The sequence below is a fragment of the Rousettus aegyptiacus genome, unplaced genomic scaffold (genome assembly GCF_014176215.1).
Source record: "Rousettus aegyptiacus isolate mRouAeg1 unplaced genomic scaffold, mRouAeg1.p scaffold_m13_p_1, whole genome shotgun sequence".
In the NCBI taxonomy this organism is placed as follows: domain Eukaryota; kingdom Metazoa; phylum Chordata; class Mammalia; order Chiroptera; family Pteropodidae; genus Rousettus; species Rousettus aegyptiacus.
The window spans coordinates 96,612,800-96,629,246 of record NW_023416284.1 but is presented as its reverse complement, the minus strand read 5'-3'; the positions used below and the strand labels follow the sequence as shown (position 1 = coordinate 96,629,246).

General features: G+C 38.4%; 1 protein-coding gene and 1 long non-coding RNA gene across 9 annotated transcripts in view; one reads left to right on the top strand and one right to left on the bottom strand.

The window, feature by feature from the left end:
* The window catches only part of KIF6 (kinesin family member 6), a 353,330-nt gene that overhangs the window by 202,388 nt on the left and 134,495 nt on the right, over window positions 1-16,447 (top strand). The window lies entirely within an intron of this gene.
* The window catches only part of LOC107515464, a 76,872-nt gene continuing 75,728 nt past the window's right edge, over window positions 15,304-16,447 (bottom strand). Inside the window, exon 4 of the long non-coding RNA XR_001598015.2 lies at window positions 15,304-16,026. This is a non-coding gene — a long non-coding RNA (uncharacterized LOC107515464). The remainder of the gene's footprint in view (window positions 16,027-16,447) is intronic.

Sequence of the window (16,447 nt, the reverse complement as noted above, 5' to 3'; positions counted from 1 at the left end):
AAAAATTCAGAATTCTAAAAGTGCTGATTTGTTTGTTGTCAAATTTAACATATACTTTTGTTTGAATAGTGTAGATCTCCATATTTCTCTTATAAAAATACTATTCCAAGTGTCTGCCCTTCTCTAGTGCTCCAAAAATGCCTATGATTATTTAACCTAAAAAAAAAATAGTATTTTCTTATTTGGTACTATGTATTAATTTCCTTTATCACTCATTTTATTATAAACATTTTATTTTAGAAACTTTTTTTTAAAAAGGCTGTATCTATTTTTTAATTTATAAGCATCCAAGTGACAGAAGCAAGCAATGTTCCTAGGACTTAGTCAATTGAATGAGTGTGCAACTTTATACTCAAAAGATAATATTAAATTCTCGAGTGTAGGAAGATATACCAGGACTACCCAGAGTCACTAACCAGATATCACCCATAACTTATAAGTTATGCATCTATCAAGTCAATAATAAACACTAAACAAAAAAGTAAGACGTAAGGATGGAGGAATTCACATTCCAAACTTACAATCCCTAAAAGATTAAAAAGGAAGTGGGTTCTTTGCTGAGATTTTTCCCAAAAATATCAAGAAAGTTCTTACTGTTCTTGGAAACAGAATATTCCTCATGTAGGAAGTTGTGCAACAAAGATTTGGAGCCAGGAGTGGGGAAATTTTTGATGAAAGATGCCAAGACCTCATCAAGCTGTGTGTAGAAAGAACCCAAAAGAAGATTCTGCAAGCCAGGAGAAGCTCCACATTGAGCTCCATCTTGCCAAGAAGCAGTAGTGGGTTTTGGGGAAATCCAGAGAATAGGCCAAAGGAGCTGGTATGAAGGGTTGCTGTATATTTTTGAATTAATTGGGTTTGTACAATTTGAAGGTTGCCATTTGAGCAAGAAGAATATTCTGTCTGGAAAATAACCAATTTATTTAGTTCCAGATTATCTGTGGTAAGATGGTACACAAGTCATCTGGCATAAATAATCCAGAATCACAGACAGTACTATGCCAAAGGCAACAGTTTTAACATCTCCACCCATCAAACCTTTTCTAGAACTACTAAAAAAGAAGAAATTCAGTAGACTGGCTTGAGTGCCTGTCTACTTCCTGATTCTGGTTAACATCATCCAGTCAGTATCAAAGGGAAATAGAAGGAAAGAATCTAACACATGCTTTACAAATAACAGGCTCTCAGAAAAGCTTGTTGAATGCAAGAATGGAATGGGACAAAAAATTTCTAGTCTTGACTCTGTCATTAATTACATGACCTTGGGCAGGTCGCTTAACCACTTTATGGTCAATCATCCCACTGACCAGTAAAACCTCAATGTCCTCATATGTAAAATGAAGGAGTTGAACTATTGGATTTCTATGGTCCCTTCCAGCTCTAAAACTCTGGAATATACAAGATTTATCTTCTATAAAAAATTTCTGAGTCATTCAGGATTGACAATGTTAGAACTAAGAATTCTGCAGCAAGAAATATGTCCCCTAATTTCTGTAAATGAGAAGGAAGGACACAAGGCTTTGATCACCATTTTCATTTTTTTAAAGAAATAATTTTTTTAATGTACAGTCTTTTCTATATATAACCAATTCTCATTATTCTTGGATTCTGTATTCGTTAATTGTCTTATAAACTAAAATTTATTAAATCCCTCTACCCCTACCCCACCTGGAAGTCCTTGATGTAGGAGTGAGTTCAGTAAGCAGAGTAACATGTAAACTGTTATCAGGACTGCCTTTTGGATAACTGATGGGAGTACAAGTCACCTACCTTTATCCAGGATATTCTCAAAGAATAAATTTACAGGGTATTTTTAAAGGAATAATTTTTAATGTACAGCCTCTTTTCTATATACACTTCTCATTATTCTTGGATTCTGATATGTTAATTCTCTGATGTACTAAAATTTATTCTGTATGTGCCTAATAAATATCCAAGAGCCTGAGCTGCATATTAGGCAAATTTAAACTTTATTCCTGCTTCAAGGGAGCTCATTTTCAGTCATGAAGCAGTCAGCTTCATGGAGGAAGTAAGACCTAAGTTAATGGTTTAGATGTCAAGGAGAATAGAACATCAAAACATTAAATATGACAGTGTCTGTGCTTTGAGCTATAAATTTTCCTATAAAAATCAAGAGCCTGATAAAAGCATTAGGATCAAGGGCTAGGCTGTAAATCAGGCCCTGGTGTGCTTCCTCAGATACTTCTTTGTGAGTACCATACTTCTCCAACCAAAGACCAGTAAAGACAATTAATAACAACATGAGCAGTAATAGCAATACTTTATTTAGCAGCTACTACACAAATGTGAGGCTATGTGCCAGGCACTTTACATTCATCATCCCTAACCTTCCCCGTATTTTGCACATGAGGTGTGATAAATTTTATTTTTCAAAGATGGCCAGAATGATATCTCCCATCCCATACACTCTTATCAAGTTTTGTCCTTTTACCATTAAGAAGTGGAGTCTAATTTCTTTCTCCTTGAATCTGGGTAGACTTGGGACCCATGCCCCACACACATATAACATACAAAATATTTGCTGAACTTAATGCCAAACTCAGATAATTGCAATAAATGCTCCTATTCAGGAAAAAAAGAGGGGAGAATGGGAGGCATACAGCAAGTACTGGGGCATAGCAATTATTAAACCTATTCAGGCACATAGTTCCAGGGCCTTCATTAGAACCCAATTCAACTTCCTAGGATTTGTTTTCCATGGCTTTAGGCTCTTCTTTTGGTTCCAGTCTCTGGGGTGTTTGTTTGTTTGTTTGTTTGTTTTTCCATAAGTGGCCTGTATTTGCAAAGGAGCAACTTCTCAGCTTACTGCCTATGCACAAAAGCTTGTAGGTCCAAAAGCTTCTTTATATTTTGCACTATCTCTGTCCCCTTCAGCCCCAACTGATACAATTTCTTAAAAACTTTATAGGATTCCTGCATATCAATTTATAATTTATTACATTAGACAAAATTCACACCCATGAATCTCTTCAAGACAAGTCCTTCTCTAGCTTGGTCTTCTGCGAGATTGCTGTGGGACAGTACCCTTAAAATCATTAAAAGTTATGTTATTTAACTATAAGGATCTGTGAGCATGTCCTTAAGATCCTTAGGAGAACTTTTGTTTGTCTGAAAAGGTCAAAAAGGTCTTTGTGAGGTATAAACAAAGGATCTTACCATCCCACCCTGGATGTCATCTTTTCCAGGAAGCCATTCCTTGATTCAAGAACCTTTTGCTAGCTGAAAAGATGTTTCTGGACCCTTTAAAATCTCTCTAACTTCTACTCAAAAACTAAATAGTTTGTTTCTTAATTCATTTCTCTCCTCTCTCATTTAATGTAGGCAGCTAGAAGAAGAAACTAGGCAGCACCCTTAACACTCTTCTTGGAACTCTTCCTAGCTAGATCACTGAGTTCATTGGGTACAATTTATATTTTCCACATTATTGTTGGTGATACTTTTGCTAAATTTCCCTCTACTATATAAAAAGAGTCTCCTTTCCTCCAGCTCAAATAATATTTCCATCACTTTCCATTAAGTCATCACCAGTAGCTTCCTCAAGACTTCTGTTAACACTCTCTTTAAAACTCTTTAGGCTTTCACTAACAAACTCTTCAGGTCCCTTCTAGCTTCTTACTGCCATCTGGTCCCAAAGCCAGTGCCACATATTATAGGGTTTGTTTGGTTTTTTTTACAGCATTCTAGGTACCAAAATTACCAAAATCTACAGATTAGCTATAGCTAAGTAACAAATCATTCCAAACGTAATGGCTTAAAATAATCATTTTATTATCTCTCATAGAGTCTCTGTATAAGGATTTTGGAAAGGTCTTGGCTGAGTAGTTCTGCTTTAGGGTCTCTTACGTAGTTGCAGTCAAATGGTCTGGTCACTGGAGCTGGAAGAGTGGGGAGAGGCAATGCTGGAAAAGTTGGGAGCTATCTGGGCACTCTTTTCATATTGTCTCAGGCCCTTTCCATGTGGTCTCTGTCTGAGCCTTTACAACATGGCAGCCCCAACATAAAGCAGCCAGATTGCTTATTTAGCAACTAAAGGCTTCGAGAGCCAGTTTTCTAGCTAACAAGCCAAAAGCTGCATTGTCTTTTATGATTTAGCCCCAGGAGCCATCCAGAATTACTTCTGCCATATTCTCTTGGTTACAAATGAGTCCTAAGTCCACCCAGATTCAAGGAGAAGAAAACTAGACTCCGCCTCTCGATGATGAAAGGACAAACTTCTAGAAGAGTGTGTGGGATAGGAGATATCATTGTAGCCATCTTTGAAAAACACAATTTACCACACCTAGTGAGCAGACTATGGTGAGGTGAGAGTTAGGGATGGCACATAGCCTCACGTGTGTACAGTAGCTGCTAAATAAGTTATTATTATTACTGATGTCGTTATTACTCATATTGTTCATTGTGTGTTTTTTCCTAAGTCTTATCAGAATCTTCTCAGGCAAAGTACTGTTTTAACTTGTTTCTCTCCTCTTTGTAACTTTTATCATATATCGCCTTTAATTGCTAGTGGAATACTTTTATAGATAATTTTATATCTCATAAAACCACAGAATACTAGAGCTATAGACACCTTATTTAGCCCATCGACCGACCATTTTAGTTTTAGATGACAAATCCAAAGCTTAGTGTAGCAAAGTCATTTGCTGTACACACAAAGTCAGGCAACTTATCGGTAACAGACATCAGTCTCAAAAATCACTTGTTTAGATTCCCAAACCAGTCCTTTTTCCCCTGTAGTATTCCCACTTCTCACATTAAGAAAGGTGTGATAACTCACTTTTTCAACCTTTGAAATAAAAATTTGCATTTTCCCTTATTTGATGTCTTTACAATGCACTCTACATTTGCATTGTCGAAGAGCCTTCTGCTGCAGGGAGTAAGAGCATTTACTTGGAATATATGATGCTTCTGTGGATACACTTAAGTGTTAGTGAGAGTACACCCACATTAGGGAATGCAAAAATGGAGGCTCTCTAAAGGACAAAATAATGCTTCCTCTCTCTCCCAGCATTTCTCATCTGAAACAAGAACTCTGATGCCGCAACAATCATTTACACTTCTATTGCTTTATTAATGTCTTTGACAAGATATTATTGTCCAAACTTGTCCTTTTAGCATGCACATTTAACTTCCATTTAATTTAATAACTTATACGTATATCCAAGAGTGACAAAAATGTCACAGTTCGAATATATTATCAGTAGTTTATTTCTGAAAGTATTTTCTGCCTTCTGCTTTCTGCATCATTCCCTGGACTCTGTGCACTGCTCTAAAGACCACCTTCTCTTTGAAGTGACTAACAATATAAAGTCATAGCGCCTCTAGATTTATAGTAAGTAGTTTTGTAAGGTTTTGGTTTGCTCATTTATAAGAGCTTTATCCTCCCATCCCCTTTTCATGTGGCTCTCCCTAGCAGCCAGTTTTGTTTGTTTGTTTATATTAAGCTAGCTACTGGGAGGAAATACTCCCTCCCAAAACAGTGTTACTATTTGAAGGCATTGAAATATTCCTGCTCTTGTCATAGTCATCAACCCTTTCCAATCTTCAGATTTCCTATTTGAGATTTTCCCTCAGGTGCTAGTATTCTTCATTTTCTATCCTGGCAACAAGTTAGAAATAAATAATCTAAGGTCAAATATGTGGTGACAGAAAGAAATCTAACTATAGGCAGTGAACACACAATGCAATATTTATGTATATACATACATACATACATACATACATACATACATACATACATACATATATATATATGCCTTACTGTTGAATTATACACCTGAAACACCAAAATAAAAATAATCTGTTATTTTTAATGATAACATTAATTACATAGGTCTGTGCAGACTTCAGTTCCAGTTGAGATATCTCTCAAGTCTATTGCCATAACCATAATGATTTTTTTAACTTTTTAAAAATTAATTTTATTGGGGTAACATTGGTTATTACAATTATATAATTTTCAGGTGTGCATTATAATTTGACATCTGTATATTCTATTGTATGTTTACGACCCAAAGGCCAGTTTCCTTCAGCTACCATATATTTGATCCCTTTTACCCACTTCACCCTCCCCTACTCCCCCTATATTTGACCCCCTTTACCTCGTCTACCTCCCACCTCCTAACAGAACTAACAGATGTATTCAGTAAGCATCAATTTATGTGATTTGGAACAAAAACAATTTGGCAAACTTTAAAAGCCTTCCAAAGAAGAAAACTGATCGTCAAAAAAAAGGAAGAAAAATTCTCACAAAAGAAATACTCAAAGTCAATTTAGAAAACAAAGATTTTTATATGAAATCAAGGAAAAAGTAGAAAATACTTTAAAACCTATTTCTAAGGCTGACATCAATTTAATTTGGATGAAGATATGAAAGGCAGCTAGATTTTAAATGTATTTAAAATGATGTTGGGGAGGAAGATAGGACTATCAGAATCAGATATCAGATGGCTGCTTTCAAGACTTTAGAAGATGACATTAATTTGGTGAAATAATAAAGGTCTGGTAGTCAGTTCTGCCATTCTAGAAACTTAACCTTGTGATTCCTTCTAGAGTTAATGAAATTAATGGAGACTGACTCATGCAAACTAAACCCACAAGAGACAGAGCTATAAATCACAAAATGTCAATTGGCAAGAATTTACAATATTATTTATATTTGCCAAGCAAGCTGGAATTCTAATGTTTGGCTAGTAAACAGTTGGCCAGGGCAATTTCTTTCTAGTAGGAATATGTACATGGTTAAACAGATATTTACTTATTCAATAAATATTTATCAAGTTCCTACTCAGTGCCAAGCACTATGTCAAGTTCTAGGAATTCATAGCAAGTAAGATGTATTCATAGCAAGTCCCTAAGTTCTTAGAGCCCACTACCTAGTAAGCAGGCAAAGGTACTACAGTCAACTTTAAAAACAGAGGGGAAACCTAATCTAGCCCCATAAAGTCAAGAAAAAAAAACATCTAGGAGGAGGGGACATCTCTGCTGAGTCCTGCAGGGTGAATAGCAGCTGTTCATCAGGCAGCAGTGAGGCAGTGCAAAAGGAACAATCCCCAAGCAAAGGAAGCAGCATGTGCAGAAACCATAGAGCAGACTAAGATGATTATTGAATGTGGAATTAGAGCACGGCAAGAAAATGTGTGATCTAAACACTAGCATCATGAATCTGGGATGGAAGCATCTCCATCTTCAATCCGCCAGCTGAACTGAATGTTGGGGGTGGCTGACTTGGAGCATCGCCTCTCTTACAGAATGCTGCCTGTTCTCAGACAAGTTCTTCCTCAGTGGTTACCCTTTCTCAAACTACAAGCGTTGCCTCCTTAGTGGGTCAAGAAAGTAACATAGTGGGTCTTAATAAGCATTTTTAAAATTAAATAGAATAGAAACTATCAGTGCATTACACATAGTAAAGGCAAGTATTGTCTTGTCAGATAGAAGGGTGGATGGATGGATGGATGGATGAATAATATCAATAAATCTGAATATTCCTTGTTATATTACTAATATTGCTGAGGCCATACAACCTGTGCTTCCACATTGTCACTGATCACTCACAAGTTCATAAATTCCAGAAATGACGTTGAATCAGTCCTTTGGATACTTGGACTTTCAAAGTCTGAAGCCAATGCTAAACTCCAGGGTTTCCCTAGTGTGTATGTATGTGTGTTTTCTGAAAAATGTATTCCTTTCTGTGTGTCACAGTCAGAAACTTTAAAGAACACTGTTCCAGTTACCACAACATAACTGCATAACAAACTATCTCAAAAATCAGTAGTGTAAAGCAACGACCGTTTTATTATAGCTCATGATTTTATGAGTCAGGACTTTAGGCAGGGGGTCAGCCCCATGTGACATTGACTCTCTGGTGGTAGTCAGCTGGGCAGGCCTGAGGGTTCAAGACAGCTCATTCACATACTTGGTCAAATTAGCTGCAGACCAATCTGGGTTCAAGGGAAGGGTACATGGAGCCCACACTTCAAACAGAGTAATGTCAAAGTATTCATGGCCATCTTGAATCTGCCACAAGCATTGCTCTGTATTGCCTTGCCTGGACTCTGGAGCCTGACTGTCTCGATTTGAATCTCACTTCCTCGCTATGCAACCTCAGGCAAGTTACTTAATTTATCTGTCTGCTTTCTACAATATGAACATAATATATACTGTCTCCTTCATGGGATAGTTGTGAGGATTCAATGACTTGTAATGACTTACAACTTTGCTGGGCCTGGAGTAAGTGCTATATATGTGTCAGCTCTTTATTTTATCATTCTTCTTATGTTGGCGTGTTCTTTCTAAAAATGTGTTAATGCCCTTGTCAGACTAGATATCAGTGGTTCACCCCTTGTCCTGCTGTGACATACCTGAGGGGCCAACACACTCCTTTTGTGGCAGTGACTCTCTGCACACTGATTACTAATGAGAGAGATGGGGGATCAGAATCTCCCACTATGAGGAGGGAATATGGGTTGTGCTTTTTCAGGCTCTTCACTCAAAAATCACTAAACTGTAGACTGCATTAATCCATTGCATTAATCCATTGCTTACTATGTGCCAAGCCCTGTTCGAAGTGCTGGAGATCAGAGTTTGCTTAAGACACGAGGCTCCATCCTTTAACAGACTCATATTCAACCGAATGGAGTAGTTATCAATCAGATAAGCAAAGACATCATAAGTGCTCTAAAGAAAATCAAATATAGTAAGAGGATTAAGCATGGAGGAAGACTGAAGGAGGGGTGATGATTTTAAACAAACTTCAGGGATGATCTCTTTGATAAGGAGAAATGAGCATTTTCATATTTTATCATATTGATTAAATATTTAGTGCTTTCCTTAATTTTTTAATTTTGGGAGGCATTCTATCTGTGAAATAATTTCACAAGTGGTTAATCTCATCTACTATGTATAGATTATAGTAGCATCACTGCAGAAAGTAACCCAGTGTCCCAACCCCAGGGGCACTACTGCAGGTCCCTTTTCCTAACTCTACTTACTGGCAGTGTGAGAGTGAGCAAGTCACTTAATCCCACTAAGTATTAATTTCACTATCTGTAAAATGGAGAAATCTGCAGCCCAGGTTAGTGCCTTTGGGATGGGGCGACAGATTGGAGTGGGGAGGTGACAGTGAATTGCCAGGAAGAAGAAAGCTGACAAACGGAGTGGTCAAAGTGGAGAGAAGAGGCAGGCCAGAGGCAGGGAGCCAGAGGGCACATTGTGTAGACTCAGTAAGAGTAGCTTCCCTGGGGGAGGCAAACACCAGATTGAGGAGAGCCAGGAATGACAGCAGTTACAAAGGCAGGCTGACCACCTGAGGGATTCAATTGCCCTGTGACCTGGCCCATGAATAAGGAACTAAAGATACCTTAATATAGAAAAGCCCCGTCCTTAGCATAGCAGATGTAGCTGAATGCAGAGAAAAATCACACCAAGATTCACAGTCCAGGTGACTCTCAGTAATTGCTTAACTTCAATAATATTGCCAGATTTGCACATATATCTGAGACTCCTGAAATTAATTACTTCCATCAATCAATCGACATGGACTTTTTGTTGCCTGGAAAATAAAAGTTCAAAGTCCTCAACATGGCGTTGGCCTGTCTACATTTTCCACTTCTTCTACCATTCCATCTCTCACTATTTTCTTTCCTGTGGTTCCCTTCCATACTGCTCCATGCTCTCTTCTCCATCTCACACCTTCCTATTTATCCAAGCAGAACTGATCATTCCTGACCCTGCATTCACACAGCACTTTTGTCTGTGTTGCTTTTATGGCTTTTTATCATATTATGTCTTTCATCTTCACTGAACTACCAGCCTTAAATGTGGAAATTAATTTATTCATCTTAATAAGCCTCTACTTTTGGTCTTACACCAAATATTAGCCACTCAATAAATATTTGGGGATCTAATTATTAACTAAGCATCTGCTATAGAGCAGACCCCTATAAACAAAAAAACAAATAAGTTGAAAATATGGTCCCTACAGCATAATAGAGTAGATGAGGTAGAAATGCACAGGTGTGCATTTATAGGGTGGTATATAATAAGCACAAAATAAATATTAGCACCAGCAAGTCCTTTTAAGTCACTTCTGAAAGTTTAATCATGGTTCTATGCCCTCATCTTCATTATCATTTGTCACACTATGCTGAAGTCACCAGTTTACATGCATGTAGGTTCCCACTCCCACCCCACCCCCACCCCCACCCCCAATCCCAACCCCAGGGGACTTGAAGAACATAGAATATGACTGATTCATTTTTTATTCCTAGTTTCTGGCCCTCAGTCAGAATTCAATAAATATTTTTGGAAAGAATAGAGCAGCTAGTCACCAAGAAATGTCACTTTTAGATACTTTTTCTTCTGTCAGAACCTGCTTGTTTCATTTATTGATTCTGAAATGCTGGTAGGCTTTTCCATTTCCCTTTTCTCTTAGGGCTAATATCCTGGATATTACAGTAACAGTCCTTGAGTTTTTCCTTTGAATCCTGGATAAAGGCCTGGAAGAGCGGCGAAACATTTAAGTGCCATTGCCCTTAATGCTAGGGTCAAAGCTTAGATCTCTTTCAGATGCTTGAAATGCACTCATTTAAAACCTGCTCTATATCAATGGATTTCAGATTGTTACTGTGAGTGAAAGACTGCCTTTTAAAATGTGAGCAGAGAAAACCTGGCATGTCAGACAAAGGTACACCCCAGTGTGGTGACTCATAATGTGATGTGGCAGATGGGAAGTCTTTTTAAAAAAATCACTATTTCCTCATAAATCCATCTGCAGATATCATATGTGGAGCTTGGTGGGGGTTGTGCATGGCAGAGTTTGGAGGAAGGAGCTTCAGGAAAACAGCATTGTGCAGGGAGAAGGATCTCGGAGCACATAAGAAAAGTTTGTGGGCACCATCGATTCAGGATTATTCACTCAGTTTGTGTGCTAGCCAAATATTTTGCTACTTGCTTCTCCTTCAGATTGCCTATTCTTTGTTCCGTTCCCTTTACTTTCTTCCCTGGAAGGGTAAGCAGAAAGTCAGAGAGAAAGGAAAAAAATCTCAAATTTGTGGACTACATTATAGGAAATTCATAGTTTCCTTTGCAGAGAGACAGAAGGAAGGGATAGAAGAAGACTATTAACTATATATATATATATATAGATATATATATATATATCTATATATATATATATATAATTTAAAAGGTAACGGAGAAGCCACAATAGGGAGAGAAGGGACTGGGTTCTAGTTCTAACTTAGTAAAGAAGCCTCAAACAAGCTACTTCCCTTCTCTAGGGCTCGGTTTCCCTGTCTGTATTACAGGATTAAGGATGACAAATCCACAAAAAGCATGTCCTCCCACTCTGAGCCCATGGCAGACGTCTGTGATAGACTACGGTGCTCTCTCCCAGTGAGCCCAACTAGGCTTCAGAGTTTTTCTTAGCAGGACCCCAAGGAGCCACTAACGGTTGATGGAAGGGAGTCAGCACTCTGGATGAAACCTGCCAGCAGTTCCCAACACTAGCCCTAAAATTCTGTCACTCAAACTATGTATTTTTTATCAGTGAGATCATGGGCCCCACACTACAGGAGGAACTAGTTGATGAATATCAAATTTAAGCTGAATTTCTCAAGATGTCTTCTACTTGGGTGTGTGGACGAGATTACAGCAACAGAAATAAGCCAAATGTCTCTGGATCTTGCCACCACCTGCTTCCATCCTTAGCCTCCTGCAGAATCCCCCTCACCACCAAGGGATTTCTGACAGCCCCTGTGGGTATCTTACATTGTTCAAGAACTGATACCTTTTGTAATTCCATAGCAGTCCCTCCCTGACATCCATGACTTGAGAAGTCATTTGTTCTGCCCTTGCCATGCTACCCTGCTCAGGCTCTGGTTTCTCATGCTCCCCAAAACTGCAAAACTCAGAAAAGTCAAAGCCACCTTCCATTTTCTGCATCGCTTACTGTCCCAGAGCCTGTCAACATGAATAGATGGCTCCCAAACAGACTCGGCATTGTACATTGTGGCTCCTGGCATTCCTTATGGAAATAGATCTTTCAGATTTGACCTGCAGGCTCTTGCTCCATGGTGCTCAGACATGGGCTTAAAGGGATTGAGAGCTGAAGCTGTACCCTCTTCTCTCTCACCTCAAATGTCTTCCCTTATCTGGTGGCGATAGTGGTAATGGTGGCAAGGACCCACATACAAATGAGTTCCACACGGGACCACCTTTGAATACCCTAGACACAACCAGAAATGTTTTTGGATTTCCATTTGATTTCAAGATAGAGTGCCTGTTATGAAAGTAACAGTTAACAGGAGTCTGGAGATTTTGGCTCAGGTTCCCTAAACCCCCATTTAAAACAGCAAGTGGGCAATGAGTTGGGGTCTAGCCAGTCCTTACAACTGTGACCTGGACAACCTCTTCTTAGGAGGACCTAGAAAGCTGGAAATGTGTGAAGTTGATGTCGCTGCCTGCCAAGAGACCCAGGGTTGTGTGTGTGTGCGCGCGTGTGCGTGTGCGTGTGCGTGTGTGTGTGTCCCATTAGCTTTATCTCTAAGAACCTAACAATCTCATTGTGGAATCAGAGTTAAGCATGGTAAGTATCGTGGAGATCACATAAGGGATATACCAATATGGGCTCAAAGTGTAGCCATTAGGAATGGGAGAGGTGTTCAATGAAGCGAAGTTCAAGATAGACAGAGGGCAGAGTTGAAGGCAACCTGACAGACAAGAGAAATAGCCCAAGAAAAGGCACAGGGGCAGAAACATTCAAGAACAATACTGGGATCACAAAATGCTCGTTGGGGATCACAATAGTGAACATTAGATTGCATGAGTTGGGTGGAGTGAGTTTGTGGAGAGCCCTGAAATTCAAGTGGATATGTTTGAATGTGATGCAGAGAATATAAGGAAATGTCTCTGGCAATCTATTTAAAGGAAGATTAATCTGACAAGGGCTTACAAGCTGGAAAGGGTTTATGAGAGAAATTGGAGTCACTGTCTAAATGATTAGTTTAAAAGGCTCTTGTTTGATTCATCCCTCAGTTTTTAATTTAATTAGAAAATAAGGTATCAATGTGTATTGTACATATTATTAGAGTTTGTGTGTGTCTTCTCTAAAAAATGTTAAAAACATGCTTACTTTATATTTTGAATAAGTAGTATATCCATGTGACTCTTAAATCTAAGCAATATGAAGAGGTATACAGTGAAGAGTTTTCCTCCCATCTCTGTCCCTATTTGTTTTATTCCCACCTGGCACTCTGCCCCCACCACCACCAGTACCCCCCACTCTAAGCCACTTTCATGAGTTCCTTGTGTACGCCTCCAGAGTTTATGCAAACTCGAGCATACATTAATGTATATTCTTCCTTCTTTTTTATAAAAAAAATTTTAAAAGATAACATGCTATACATAGTTACCTTGATTTTGCTTTTCTCACTTAAAAATAAATCTTGAAGATTTTTCCATATCATTTTTTTTGTTGGGGGCATAGTATTGCATTATACAGAGAAACAGACCCTTATTGATGGATATGTTTTTAAATAATCTTCTACTATTATAGATGGTGCTACAAAAAAATAACTTGCCCTTTTCCTCATTGTGCATGTGTGCATGTATATTTTAGAATAAATTTCCACAAATGGGCTCATTGCATCAAAGTCTACATATATTTATAATTTTAATAGAGATTTGTGAATTGACCTCTTTGGGAAGTTGTGCTAATTCACATTCTCAGCAGCAATATCTGGTATTGCCTTCTTCCCTACAATCTTGCCAACACTGTGGCTGATCACTTTGAGGACTTTTCCAGTCTATTAGATAATCTTTGTGCAGCTCTAATTTGCTTTCTCTTACTATGAATGAGAGTGAGCATCTGTTTATATTTATGAGCCCAACAGATTTTAAGCTCCTCAAGGGCTGACTTCTTCATTTTTGTTTCCCTCCCAGAGCTTCCCCAAATGCATTGCTGCAAAATAAGTTTTCAGTCAAGATTGGTAAATCCAATAAATGTTTGTACAAATGAGTAGATAAATTATTGAATAAATGCTCATGCAATTGGAGTTATAAATCTTCAATAGATATCATTCTCCCCTCAAGGAACATAAGATAAGATAAGCTCACAGAGCAGATAGAAAAGCAACATATATATGTTCAAAAATTACATGCAGTATTCTGAGTGAATAATTATTTGCCTTAGGCTGAAAAATGAAGACTCTTAGATGAAATACCTTGTTAATCCCCAGAAAGGTGAGGGATTGGGGGGAAAGGAATCCTACAGCTCTTTTCTATGTCTATTTGAAGAGTGGTTTGGAGCTGGCATGATTAAATGGTTTTCATAGAACTAACTAGTAAATCAGGAGAGACAAAATAAGGTGCCAGCATGTGGCTTCCTCAGGCTCCTTCAGCTTCATTTCCCCTCAGAATCCACTCAGAAGTCAGCTCCTGTGGCAGTACAGACTGTCATTAGCTGGAGTTTAAGCCTGAGTTTCTTTGTTTTTCAGTTGTTTCTGTGTGTTCCCACATGAGAATAACATAAGCCACAAGCAAAACATGTTTGACTACCTGTCTGTTAGTTTTATTAATTTTATAGAATTCCATTCTTCAGCAGTACATTTTCCAACTGTTTGCTTCATGCTATCTTCAGTCAGAGAGAAGCCACTGTTATACGGGCAAAGGGTGAGAGCAATTGTCAGCAAGACCGCAGTAGAGCATTGTTATCTGAAGTGACTTTCTAACAGCTGTGATCCAGCTGAACCGCAGCCCCCAAAAGAAAGCCTTCCCCTAAAGAAGCATGAAGCCCTCCACCTGCTTATGAAGCACCTCCTCCCTCTTTAGAGAACAAGAGCTGCTTCCCCAGTCAAGGAGGGTTCTTAAAGCTGAATCCGGCCCAGAGTTATAAGCTCACATCAATTCATGGACTGGATCAGGAGCCATGGCCACACTAAGGAGCAAGGAGGCAGAAAGCATACAGGAAGAGAAGAATGAAAAGGCAGACCTAAACTTCAGGTTAGGACCCTAATTCCAGGCCGTCTTTGACTGAAAATAATCCTAACAAACAGTGTCAGGGATCTAGGAAAATCATGTGAACGAGGACTGTACTTGATATATAAAATAGTTATGTTGATACAAGGACTAATTAGTAGTTGATAGATGGTCACGGGGATGGGGAGCACAGCATAGGGAATGCAGTTAGCATTAATGTATTGTCTAAGTGGAGAGCCAGAGGAGAGAGAGTAATTAAGGGGATTGTTTTATACACTATATAAATGTCTAACCAATGTACCGTATACCTGAAACTAACAAAATAAAATTAAAAAAAAATAAATTAAAAAAATAAAATAATGGAAATTAGCTCCCAATTAAAAAAAAAAAAAAAGACACTTGGGAAATTAGGTTACCTGCAAACTCTCCATCACTGGTTCTTTTTCTTTCTGTTGTTTCTTTGGTGGTGGTGGTGCGGGGGGTGGTCGGTGTTTAAATGACAGGTCAGGAAGAAACAACTTTAACATATGTTCAGCATTTAACAGTCTGTTTCATACATCTGTATTCATTGTGTCACTTCCTTCCCAGAACACATGCCTACGTTATTTCCATATCCACCACCCACCTATTTTGTAGATAAGAAGGAGGCAGGAGAGGCTGAGTGACTTGCCTAAGATCACACAATTCATAACGATGACTAAGGACTTTGACTCAAGTCTTCTGAACCCCAAATTGAGGCTCTTTCCAAGATTTGTTTCTTAACTCATTGCAGAATTAGTTTTGAGAAGTACAAGAGAAGAAGCATTACTTTCACTTTCAGCAACAGAACCATTATAAAATTGTTTCATGATAAACTGAAGTCATAGCAATTGTTCTTGATTCAAACTCAGGGATGAACGAGTAAATAATACTTCTGGGTGATTTCGCTGGTGATATGCCACAGGGCAATGGGTCCACTCCAGGCAGTTCAATTGATGGTCAGAGTTGGAACCACTCTTTTAGATTTGCCACTTATTCAGAGATAAGCTTGCCCTGTCAAAATACACAAACCACACATGACAACACAGTTCTCACCAAGTATTTATTTAGTCCTACCGTGTGCCACATTTCCCATAGAAACTGTGAGAAAGAAATAGAGAAGAAGCTTCAGACCACAGCCCCTTCACAGAAGGAAGTGACAGTCCTGCCCATTTATTATTATATTTTTGTGATCAGCCATTACCCCCATAGAAATACTCCAGAATCTGGCTTTCTGATATGGAATACAAGATTTGTGAGATGTACTTCGTTCATGCAAGTAAAGAGGAAAATGTATTGAGTACTTGTTCTGTGGCAGTTATCTTAGTTACTGAATCCCTACAATTAAAGAGACCTATTATCCAAGAAAGAAATTTGCTTTAAGAATAAATATATTAGAGAAAGTAGGGAGGGGGAGAAGTTGGATAAGCGTAAA